We start from the raw sequence: 13489 nt of genomic DNA, 5'->3' as shown, positions 1-13489 counted from the left end.
GGGGTTCAGCAGAGAGTTGGGTAAGGGTTGACCCCTAGGGATTACAATTACAGGGCAGTACACATCCACCCAGGGGGGTGGGGGTGAGTCCAGGTCCATGATCCTGGCATAGCAAGGTTTGGGTCCGAGGCCACCGGTCATTAATCAGTACACAGCAAAGGTTAAAGCAGAACTAAAATGAAAACACAATTTAGTTCATTTTTAATATTCATAGCAAACTCCCCATCCATCCATGTCTCCATGCTTTATTTCGCCAAGAAATCTCCCCTAGCTAAGCATGTCTAGACACGGCCATCTTGACTAAGGGCAGATGATTCATGTAGCATTTACTTCCTGGAATCCATTTGTTCTTAGCCCAGGCATGCAGGCAGGACGGCGGGCTAAGCTGAGAAAACCTCTCCTCCCCTCCTGAAGACTCCTGGGATATATGACATCATTTTGGCCTAGGCAAGAAACCAGGAAGCGACCTCCCAGAGGATGAATGAAGCCAGAAACGTTGCAGATTTCATAATTTCCGGTTTCAGCAATGTGTTTCCCTGGCTGCACACATATGTACCACGCATGTGAGGTATCACCACAAATGTCACAGTGAGAGCAATAATTCCAGCACCAGAGCTCACAATTAAAGGGGCTGTAAACCCTCCTGAAACTTCTGTCAGTCACCGGCCCCCCAGCCCCCCCCCCCTTTTTACTTACCTGAGCCCTGGAATGTCCCACGGCGAGCACGCGCCGTCTCTCTGCCCAGGGTTCTCGGCTCTTGATTGGATAGATTGATAGCAGCGCAGCCATTGGCTCCCACTGCTGTCAATCAAATCCAATGACGCCGGGGGCGGGGCCGAGTCCTGCATTCGGCGGCTATGAACACCAAATGCTGGACACGGGAGTACACCCGCAAGGTAACCCCCCGGGAGAGCGCTTTTCCTAGGGTGTTATCTGATGTGGGGAGGAGCCGCTGGGGGACCCCAGAAAACGGCGTTCGGGGCCACGCTGTGCAAAACAAACTGCACAGTGGAGGTAAGTATGAAATGTTTGTTATTTTTTTTTATTTGACCTGTAGAGGCTTTGGATAGTTTTAGGTACCACAGTTTGTTGCCATGTCAGGTCACCCATGGCCAGGTGACAAGTGCACCCGTTGGGGTCAGGGATACAACTCAGGAAGCTTGAACCCAAGATCACCCAGGGCGCGGAGTCTAAGACCCAGCATTGTGTTCACCAGAGCCTCTAGTGGTGAGGATGGCCTTCTCCGCAGCTGGATCCAGGTCGCGACCCCTGGGATCCCCTAGGTCACACTCCGCAGGGAGAGAGGGGAAGCAGCAAGCAGGACAACCGGTAGTGATGGGTAGGCCGAGGTCAGGGCAACAGGCAGGCAAGGGTAACCGAGGGACAGGCAAAAGGTCAGGGGCACAAAAACGGTACACAGGAAGGTAATCATAGCACACTGCAGACAGGAACTTAAGCAAACAACACTGTTGAACAGCACTGCAGACCTGTAGTGCAACAGTTAATATAGACTTCCTGGGATGGCCTGGGTGGGGCCATACAGGAAGAGGAAGTGATAGAAAGGGAACCAGAACAGGGTCAGGCCTCTAATGCACAGATGGAAACAGGTAAGCTGCCAGACTATTGCATGTCCATGACGTGCCATTTCACAAGTGTGCAGAATTGTAAATCTTGACATGTTTGGTATCTATTTACTCGACTCATCTTTTATATTTTACCATAAAATGCGGAAAAATATCGTGTTAGTTGCACCAAAATTAATTTTAGTGGGGTGGATTCAGTAAGCAATTGCGTCTGCGTATCCATAGATACGCAGCGCAATTGCTTAGTTGCGCCGGCGTATCGACTGCTCCTGATTCAGGAAGCTCGATACGCCGACTGCAGCCTAAGATATGACTGGCATAAGGCTCTTATGCCGTCGTATCGTAGGCTGCATTCTTACGATGGCCGCTAGGTGGCGTTCCCGTAGTGGTCAGCGTAGAGTATGCAAATTGCATACTCACGCCGATTCACAACCCTACGCGCGCCCTGCGTACGCATTTTACGTCGTTTACGTTCGTCGGGTTCCGCGTAAGGCTGCTCCTGCTATTAGCAGGGGCAGCCAATGCTAAGTATACCCGTCGTTCCCGCGTCGCGATGTTTGAAAATTACGTTGTTTGCGTAAGTGAATCGTGAATGGCGCTGGACGCCATTTACGTTCACGTTAAAGCAAATGACGTCCTTGCGACGTCATTTGCCGCAATGCACGTCGGGAAAGTTTCCCGACGGAGCATGCGCACTACGTTCGGCGCGGGAACGCGCCTAATTTAAATGATCCACGCCCCCTACGGGATCATTTAAATTACGCGCGCTTACGCCGGCCATTTTTACGGAGCGCCCACGCAAATTACGGAGCTACTGCTTCGTGAATGAAGCGTAGCGCAGGTAATTTATGGAGGCGCAGCGTTAAAACGGTACTCTGCGCCTCCGTAAGAGTGCGCGCCCCTACCTGAATCCACCCCAGTGTATATTTTCCTGAAAATATGCGTTTAATAAATAGCTGCACAAATATCACACAACATAAAAAATTGCAGCTACCAATATTTTATTCTCCATGGTTTCTTCTTTCCCGAAAATATCTATTTTTGGGGGGGTTTACAGAAATTTATAGCAAAGATGTCAGGTTTTAACATGTGTGCGAAAAAATTAATTGGCCCCTCCGGTAGACAAGTGGTAAAATACCACCTTCAACGAATCTCCCAAATGACGTCATTTTGGTGGAATGTTCCAAAAATTCGCTGAAATTTCGGGAAAAAGCCCAAACCCCCGGCTATCCTCATCCCTATTCTCCGGCAGCCGAGAAAACCAATAGGTGTAATGTCGGCTCCATAAACTTGTTAGACACAATGTTCCCGATCACACGGCATTTAATTAGAATAATAAAGACATGAAAGATGATCGGCGCCCATTGGCTCGGCTCGCTCTGCGCGTACCTGGAAATTGAACTTCGTACCACCGACACACACCGCCAATAAAGCCGACAACTAATTACCCGGTAAACTGGGAAGCATTATTATAGAAGTGTCTGTCTGCCCTGACAGCAATCTGAACCCCATTATGTAACATCATTATCATTAGCCGCTGCTGGCTTTAATTAAGAAGGCACCTTTAATTAGGACGGAATTAAATATAACCTCAGGCTGCTGCACCGGCCTCAATGTTCCTCAGATGAGCAGTTTATCTTCTCATTAGAATATTAACTAACTTGTCCTAGCGAGGGGCCCGGGGATTATATCATTAATGCTGAACCTCAGCCTTCAAACCGTTCCTCTCCTGGACTGAAATTACTTCCTCTGATTTCACTGCACACTGTGAGCTTCTCACCATGTGCATTAGAAGCAGCATGACCATTAATATAGAGTTGCCCCCTATGACCCATACCCATTAATATAGAGTTGCCCCCTATGACCCATACCCATTAATATAGAGTTGCCCCCTATGACCCATACCCATTAATATAGAGTTGCCCCCTATGACCCATACCCATTAATATAGAGTTGCCCCCTATGACCCATACCCATTAATATAGAGTTGCCCCCTATGACCATTAATATAGAGTTGCCCCCTATGACCATTAATATAGAGTTGCCCCCTATGACCCATACCCATTAATATAGAGTTGCACCCTATGACCCATACCCATTAATATAGAGTTGCCCCTATGACCATTAATATAGAGTTGCCCCCTATGACCATTAATATAAAGTTGCTCCCCTATGACCCATGCCCATTAATATAGAGTTGCCCACTATGAACCATACCCATTAATTTAGAGTTGCCCCCTATGACCCATACCCATTAATATAGAGTTGCCCCCTATGACCATTAATATAGAGTTGCCCCCTATGACCATTTATATAAAGTTGCCCCCCTATGACCCATGCCCATTAATATAGAGTTGCCCACTATGAACCATACCCGTTAATATAGAGTTGCCCCCTATGACCTATACCCATTAATATAGAGTTGCCCCCTATGACCATTAATATAAAGTTGCCCCCTATGACCCATGCCCATTAATATGGAGTTGCCCCATATGACCCATGCCCATAAATATAGAGTTGCCCCCTATGACCCATGCCTATTATTATTATTATTGCGTTGCCCACTATGACCATTAATATTGAGCTACTCCTCCCCATACCCATTATTTGGAGTTGCACCCCATGGCCATTAATATGGAGTTGCCCCCTATGACCATTAATATTGAGTTACCACCCCTTGCCCATTTTTTTTAAGTTGCCCCCCATGGCCATTAATATGGAGTTGCACCCCTATGACCCATGCTTATTAAAATACAGTTGCCTCCTATGATCCATGTCCATTAATATAGAGTTGCCCACTATGGCCATTAGTATACCATTAGTATTGAGCTCCCCCATACCCATTATTTGGAGTCGCACCCGATACCTATTACTCCTCTTCCCCATGCCCATTAATTTGAAGTTGCCTCCATGGCCAATAATATAGAGTTGCCCCCTATTACCCATGCCCATTAATATAGAGTTTTCCCCTATGACCCATGCCTATTAATATAGAGTTGCCCCCTATGACCCATACCCATTAATATAGAGTTGCCCCCTATGACCCATACCCATTAATATAGAGTTGCCCCCTATGACCCATACCCATTAATATAGAGTTGCCCCCTATGACCATTAATATAGAGTTGCCCCCTATGACCATTAATATAGAGTTGCCCCCTATGACCCATACCCATTAATATAGAGTTGCACCCTATGACCCATACCCATTAATATAGAGTTGCCCCTATGACCATTAATATAGAGTTGCCCCCTATGACCATTAATATAAAGTTGCTCCCCTATGACCCATGCCCATTAATATAGAGTTGCCCACTATGAACCATACCCATTAATTTAGAGTTGCCCCCTATGACCCATACCCATTAATATAGAGTTGCCCCCTATGACCATTAATATAGAGTTGCCCCCTATGACCATTTATATAAAGTTGCCCCCCTATGACCCATGCCCATTAATATAGAGTTGCCCACTATGAACCATACCCGTTAATATAGAGTTGCCCCCTATGACCTATACCCATTAATATAGAGTTGCCCCCTATGACCATTAATATAAAGTTGCCCCCTATGACCCATGCCCATTAATATGGAGTTGCCCCATATGACCCATGCCCATAAATATAGAGTTGCCCCCTATGACCCATGCCTATTATTATTATTATTGCGTTGCCCACTATGACCATTAATATTGAGCTACTCCTCCCCATACCCATTATTTGGAGTTGCACCCCATGGCCATTAATATGGAGTTGCCCCCTATGACCATTAATATTGAGTTACCACCCCTTGCCCATTTTTTTTAAGTTGCCCCCCATGGCCATTAATATGGAGTTGCACCCCTATGACCCATGCTTATTAAAATACAGTTGCCTCCTATGATCCATGTCCATTAATATAGAGTTGCCCACTATGGCCATTAGTATACCATTAGTATTGAGCTCCCCCATACCCATTATTTGGAGTCGCACCCGATACCTATTACTCCTCTTCCCCATGCCCATTAATTTGAAGTTGCCTCCATGGCCAATAATATAGAGTTGCCCCCTATTACCCATGCCCATTAATATAGAGTTTTCCCCTATGACCCATGCCTATTAATATAGAGTTGCCCACTATGACCATTAATATTGAGCTACCCCTCCCCATACCCATTATTTGGAGTTGCACCCCATGGCCTATTAATATATGGTTGCCCCCTATAACCATTAATTTTAAGTTACTCCTCCTCCTCCCCATGCCCATTAATTTGAAGTTTCTCCCCAATGACAATTAATATGGAGTTCCCCCTATGGTAATTAATAATGAGTTACCCCCCCCCCCATGCCCATTTTTTAAAGTTGCCCCATGACCATTAAAATAAAGTTGCCTCCTATCACCCATGCCCATTAATATAGCGTTACCCCCTATGACCCATGCCCATTATTATAGCATTGCCCACTATGACCATTAACATTGAGCTACCCCCCTCCCATACCCATTGGTTGGAGTTGCACCACATGGGTATTAATATAGAGTTCCCCCCTATGACCATTAATATTAAGTTACTCCTCCTCCTCCCCATGCCCATTCATTTGAAGTTACCTCCCCCCATGACTATTAATATGGAGTTGCCCCCTATCACAATTAATATTGAGTTACCCCCCATGCCCATTTTTTTAAGTTGCCCCCATGGCCATTATTATAGAGCTTCCCCCTATGACCCATGCCTATTAATATAGAGTTGCCCCCTATGACCATTAATATTGAGCTATCCCCCATACCAATTATTTGGAGTTGCACTCCATGGCCATTAATATAGGGTTGCCCCCTATGACCATTGATATTAAGTTACTCCTCCTCCTCATTCCCATGCCCATTAATTTAAAGTTGCCCCCCCATGACCATTAATATGGAGTTGCTCCCTAAGACCATTAATATTGAGTTACCCCATGCCCATTTTTTTAAGTTGTCCCCTATGCCCATTAAAATACAGTTGCCCCTATGATCCATGCCCATTAATATAGAGTTGCCCACCATGGCCATTAGTATTGAGCCCCCCCCCCCATACCCATTATTTGGAGTTGCACTCGATACCCATTATTATAGGGTTGCCCCCTATGACAATTAATATTACATTACTCCTCCTCCCCATGGCCATTAATTTGAAGTTGCCTCCATGGCCATTAATATAGAGTTGCACCCCTATATCCCATGCCCATTAAAATAGAGTTTCCCCCTATTACCCATGCCCATTAATATAGAGTTTCCCCCTTTACCCATGCCCATTAATATAGAGTTTCCCCCTATGACCCATGCCTATTAATAAAGAGTTGCCCACTATGACCATAAATATTGAGCTACCCCTCCCCATACCCATTATTTGGAGTTGCACCCCATGGCCATTAATATATGGTTGCCCCCTATAACCAATAATATTAAGTTACTCCTCCCCATGCCCATTAATTTGAAGTTGGCCCCCCATAACCATTAATATGGAGTTCCCCCTATGGTCATTAATATTGAGTTACCCCCCATGTCCATTTTTTTTTAAGTTGCCCCATGGCCATTAATATAGAGTTGCACCCCTATGACCCATGCCCATTAAAATAGATTTGCCCCTTATGAACTATGCCCATTATTATAGCATTGCCCACTATGACCATTAATATTGAGCTACCCCCCTCCCATACCCATTATTTGGAGTTGCACCCCATGGCCATTAATATAGGGTTGCCCCCTATGACCATTAATATTAAGTTACTCCTACTCCACCCTATGCCCATTTATTTAAAGTTGACCTCCCCCCCATGACCATTAATATGGAGTTGCCCCCTATGACAATTAATATTGAGTTACTCCCCATGCCCATTTTTTTTTAAGTCTTTATTTGACACTTGGGGTACTATTCCTCCCACTGACACCAATGATGGGGCACTATTCTTCCCATGCCTCTTTACTGTGTGTCAAGTGCCCTCTGAAAAGTGCTCTGAATGTGGATCACTCTTCAGAGGGCACTACACTCCGAGTGTGAAAGAGCCCTTACTGTACCCAAACTTGTACTGAAGGCCATGCCATGTGTGACCTCACTTCCTGATAATGCCAGGCAGACCCAAAGGCTTTATAAGTCACTGACCTAGAACAAGACCTAGAAACTTCACCCTGACTTCCCTGGCTGCATGCTTGTTCCAGGTCAGAGCGTGCAGAAAGCCAGGCAAGTGGCATTTTTTTTAGGATATGCAGGTCCTGTATTTTGTTTCAGGACAGGTTTCCTTTAATCCCTTCCCCTGTCATAATGAAGCATTCGATAAACACTCTGTCCGTGTCTCTCTTCGCGCGTTAATCGCTCCAACTGCCATCCATCTTGTTCCGTGTCGGATAGATTTGCGGTGAGCCGGGGCGGGGGAGGGGGAAGCGTCTGTTTGCATGAGATGGATTTGTTATTTTCATCAGGAAAATGAAATGGGATCGACATTGATTTGCAGTTAGCGTACCGCGCTCCTTTAATTTGTATCTGTAATGAGGACTCGCCGGTAGGATGAGGATGACTGACAAGTAATATTCGGAGACGACGCCGCGTGTTCAGCATGGTGAGAGCGGCGAGGAGACGGCTACATGGCCGTCAACTCATCCCTCAAGTGAGAAGACGAACCCGCCGGGAGGTGACAACGCAAAGGATGACCCGCGGACTAACCTACCGACCACCACTCGGAGGTGACAACGCAGAGGATGACCCGCGGACTAACCCACCGCTCGCCACTCGGAGGTGACAACGCAGAGGATGACCCGCAGACTAACCCACCGCCCGCCACTCGGAGGTGACAATGCAGAGGATGACCTGCGGACTAACCCACCGCCCGCCACTGGGAGGTGACAACGCAGAGGATGACCTGCGGACTAACCCACCGCCCGCCACTGGGAGGTGACAACGCAGAGGATGACCTGCGGACTAACCCACCGCCCGCCACTGGGAGGTGACAGCGCAGAGGATGACCCGCGGACTAACCCACCGCTCGCCACTCGGAGGTGACAACGCAGAGGATGACCCGCGGACTAACCCACCGCTCGCCACTCGGAGGTGACAACGCAGAGGATGACCCGCGGACTAACCTACCGCCCGCCACTCGGAGGTGACAACGCAGAGGATGACCCGCGGACTAACCTACCGCCCGCCACTGGGAGGTGACAACGCAGAGGATGACCCGCGGACTAACCCACCGCTCGCCACTCGGAGGTGACAACGCAGAGGATGACCCGCGGACTAACCTACCGCCCGCCACTGGGAGGTGACAACGCAGAGGATGACCCGCGGACTAACCCACCGCTCGCCACTCGGAGGTGACAACGCAGAGGATGACCCGCGGACTAACCCACCGCCCGCCACTGGGAGGTGACAACGCAGAGGATGACCCGCGGACTAACCCACCGCTCGCCACTCGGAGGTGACAACGCAGAGGATGACCCGCGGACTAACCTACCGCCCGCCACTCGGAGGTGACAACGCAGAGGATGACCCGCGGACTAACCTACCGCCCGCCACTCGGAGGTGACAACGCAGAGGATGACCCGCGGACTAACCTACCGCCCGCCACTCGGAGGTGACAACGCAGAGGATGACCCGCGGACTAACCTACCGCCTGCCACTGGGAGGTGACAGCGCAGAGGATGACCCGCGGACTAACCCACCGCTCGCCACTCGGAGGTGACAACGCAGAGGATGACCCGCGGACTAACCTACCGCCCGCCACTCGGAGGTGACAACGCAGAGGATGACCCGCGGACTGACCTACCGCCCGCCACTCGGAGGTGACAACGCAGAGGATGACCCGCGGACTAACCCACCGCTCGCCACTCGGAGGTGACAACGCAGAGGATGACCCGCGGACTAACCCACCGCCCGCCACTCGGAGGTGACAACGCAGAGGATGACCCGCGGACTGACCTACCGCCCGCCACTGGGAGGTGACAACGCAGAGGATGACCCGCGGACTGACCTACCGCCCGCCACTCGGAGGTGACAACGCAGAGGATGACCCGCGGACTAACCCACCGCCCGCCACTCGGAGGTGACAACGCAGAGGATGACCCGCGGACTGACCTACCGCCCGCCACTGGGAGGTGACAACGCAGAGGATGACCCGCGGACTAACCTACCGCCCGCCACTCGGAGGTGACAACGCAGAGGATGACCCGCGGACTAACCTACCGCCCGCCACTCGGAGGTGACAACGCAGAGGATGACCCGCGGACTAACCCACCGCTCGGCACTCGGAGGTGAAAACGCAGAGGATGACCCGCGGACTAACCCACCGACCGCCACTCGGAGGTGAAAACGCAGAGGATGACCCGTGGACTAACCCACCGCCCGCCACTCGGAGGTGACAACGCAGAGGATGACCCGCAGACTAACCTACCGCCCGCCAGTCGGAGATGACAACGCAGAGGATGACCCGCGGACTAACCCACCGCCCGCCACTGGGAGGTGACAACGCAGAGGATGACCCGCCCCAGACAAATAGCCTGGTCATTAAGGGACAAATCCTTCCGGGGCTGAAGTGGTTAATGCAAGAAAACACAATACTAAACCCATTTTATTTTTGTAAAATATCAAAAAGATGATGTTACACTGAGTAGATAGATACCAAACATGTGTAGCGGATGGTTGCTACTAGTTACTAACATCCACCATGTCACCCTGCTGCCAGACCTCCATACATCACTCTTCAGGAGACAATGAACAGCCAATTGCTTTTGTTTTTGTTTTTTTGGGGGATATTACTTGGTTGGGGAAAGGGAATATGGGCTGCTCATAGAACGAATCACTTTTGCCATCGTCATTAACTACTTAAGACCCGGACCTTTAGGCAGCTAAAGGACCCGGCCATTTTTTGCGATTCGGCACTGCGTCGCTTTAACTGACAATTGCGCGGTCGTGCGCCGTGGCTCCCAAACAAAATTGGCATCCTTTTTTTCCCACAAATAGAGCTTTATTTTGGTGGTATTTGATCACCTCTGCGGTTTTTATTTTTTGCGCTATAAACAAAAATAGAGCGACAATTTTGAAAAAATATTTTTTTTACTTTTTGCTATAATAAATATCCCCCAAAAAACTATAAAAAAAAAAATATTTTTCCTCAGTTTAGGCCGATACGTATTCTTCTACCTATTTTTGGTAAAAAAAAAATCGTAATAAGCGTTTATTGATTGGTTTGCGCAAAATTTATAGCGTTTACAAAATTGGGGATAGTTTTATTGCATTTTTATTAACTATTTTTTTTTACTACTAATGGCGGCGATTTTTTTCGTGACTGTGACATTATGACGGACACTTCGGACAATTTTGACACATTTTTGGGACCATTGTCATTTTCACAGCAAAAAATGCATTGTTTACTGTGAAAATGACAATTGCCGTTTGGGAGTTAACCACAAGGGGGCGCTGTAGGGGTTAAGTGTGACTTCATTTGTGTTTCTAACTGTAGGGGGCGGGGCTGGACGTGTGACGTCATTGATCGCGTGTTCCCCTATATCAGGAAACACACGATCAATGACACTGCCACAGTGAAGAACGGGGAAGCTGTGTTTACACACACCTCTCCTCGTTCTTCAGCTCCGGGGACTGATCGCGGGACTCCAGCGGCGATCGGGTCCCGCGGTCCCGGAGCTTTGGACCAGGTCGCGGGCACACGCCCGCTACCCACGGCTGGGCACTTAAAGAGGACGTACCTGTATGTGCTTGTGCCCAACCATGCCATTCTGCTGATGTATATGTGCAGGAGGCGGTCCTTAAGCGGTTAAAGAATTGTTGCATCAGTTGCACTTAGTAGACATGTGCAATTCGTTTAGTTCCAAATTCGTTTTTTAACGAATTTAGACAAATTGGTTAATTCCGAAATCTCTGAATTTCCGAATTTTTCAACTTCCGAATTTTCGGATTTTTGGATTTCCGAAATTTCGAATTTTTGGAAATTCAGAATTTAGAAAATTAGAAAATCTAAATTTCGAAAATTGGATTTCCGTATTCCTGAATTTTCGAATTTCCGAATTTTCTAAAAAAGCAAAAAAACGAATAAAACGAAAACAAAAAAAAATGAATTTTTCGGCAGTGCACATGTCTAGCACTTAGAATAAATGATGGACTCTAAGGCCTCGTACAGACGGGCAAACATGTACGATGAAAACGGTCCGCCGGACCGTTTTCAGCGCACATGTCTGCCCGGAGATTTCTGTATGATGGCTGTACACACCATCATACAGAAATCCGCGCACTCGATACGCGGCGACGTGCGTGGCCCTGGCAGTTCAATGCTTCCACGCATGCGTCAAAGTCATTCGACGCATGCGAGGGATGTCGGCCGCTCGGACATGTACGGTAGGTCTGTACAGACGACCGAACATGTCCGACGGACAGGATTCCAGCGGGCATGTTTCTAAACAAGTTTAGAAATATTTGCCCGCTCGAAAAAGGCCCGGCGGGCAAATGTACGCTGGAATCCTGTCCGCTCGGCTGTACAGACGACCGAACATGTCTGCTGAAACTGGTCCGCTTTAAAAAATGTTTTTATTTATTTTACACTGTTGCGTTAAAGAAAAAAATATGATCACTTTTATTGCTGTCACAAGGGATGTAAACATCCTTTGTGACAGTAATAATTAGTAACAGGTACTCTTTATGGAGGGGTTTGGGGGGTCTATAAGATCCCAAACCCCTCCTATGCCCCTGAAAAAGCAAAACACTAAGATCAGGGTCTTTGAATACTTTGTCAGTGGGAGGATTAATGTCCCATCATTGGTGTCAGTGGGAGGATTAATGTCCCATCATTGGTGTCAGTGGGAGGATTAATGTCCCATCATTGGTGTCAGTGGGAGGATTAATGCCCCATCATTGGTGTCAGTGGGAAGAACATTGCCCCATCGTCGTTGTCAGTGAAAGGAATTGCTCCTCATCAGTGTCTCTGGAAGTAATAGCGTCCCTGCATTGGTGTCAGTGGGAGGAATAATGTCCCATCATTGGTATCAATGAGAGGAATAGTGTATATAAGCAGTGTCAGTGGGAGAATTAATGTCCCACTGTACGTGTCAGTGGGAGAAATTATGCCCTATTGTTGGTGTCAGTGAGAGGAATAGTGTCCCATCATTGGTGTCAGTGGGAGGAATAGTGTCCCATCATTGGTGTCAGTGAGAGGAATAGTGTCCCATCATTGGTGTCAGTGGGAGGAATAGTGTCCCATCATTGGTGTCAGTGGGAGGAATAGTGTCCCATCATTGGTGTCAGTGAGAGGAATAGTGTCCCATCATTGGTGTCAGTGGGAGGAATAGTGTCCCATCATTGGTGTCAGTGAGAGGAATAGTGTCCCATCATTGGTGTCAGTGGGAGGAATAGTGTCCCATCATTGGTGTCAGTGGGAGGAATAGTGTCCCATCATTGGTGTCAGTGGGAGGAATCGTGTCCCATCACCGTATACGGCCCGGCGGACCTTTTAATCGGGCCCTCCCCCGCCGCCAAAATCGCCGCCGCCGCCGCTGCCACGTTAATCACAGCGGCGGGGAACATTACAGACAGCATTCGTTTGAACAGCTATTTTCCCCGCCGCGCATAGACACTCCCCCTTGGACGGATCTGTCCAATCGCGAGCAAGGGGGAGTCACATAGACACTCCCCCTTGCTCGCGATTGGACAGATCCGTCCAAGGGGGAGTGTCTATGCGCAGCGGGGAAAACAGCTGTTCAAACGAACGCTGTCTGTAATGTTCCCCGCCGCGGTGATAACAGTAGGCAGGGCCGGTACAAGGCAGGGGCGGGAGGGGCGAGTGCTCCGGGCGCTACCATTTAGTGCAGGAGGGGGGCGCAATCAGCCAGTGTGTCACTCACTGTCACAGCGCGGGGCCACGGCCAGCGGCACTTTACACATTGTGTGCCGACTGCATG

This window comes from Rana temporaria, chromosome 5 (assembly GCF_905171775.1).
Source record: "Rana temporaria chromosome 5, aRanTem1.1, whole genome shotgun sequence".
In the NCBI taxonomy this organism is placed as follows: domain Eukaryota; kingdom Metazoa; phylum Chordata; class Amphibia; order Anura; family Ranidae; genus Rana; species Rana temporaria.
Note: the sequence above shows the minus strand (reverse complement) of the source record.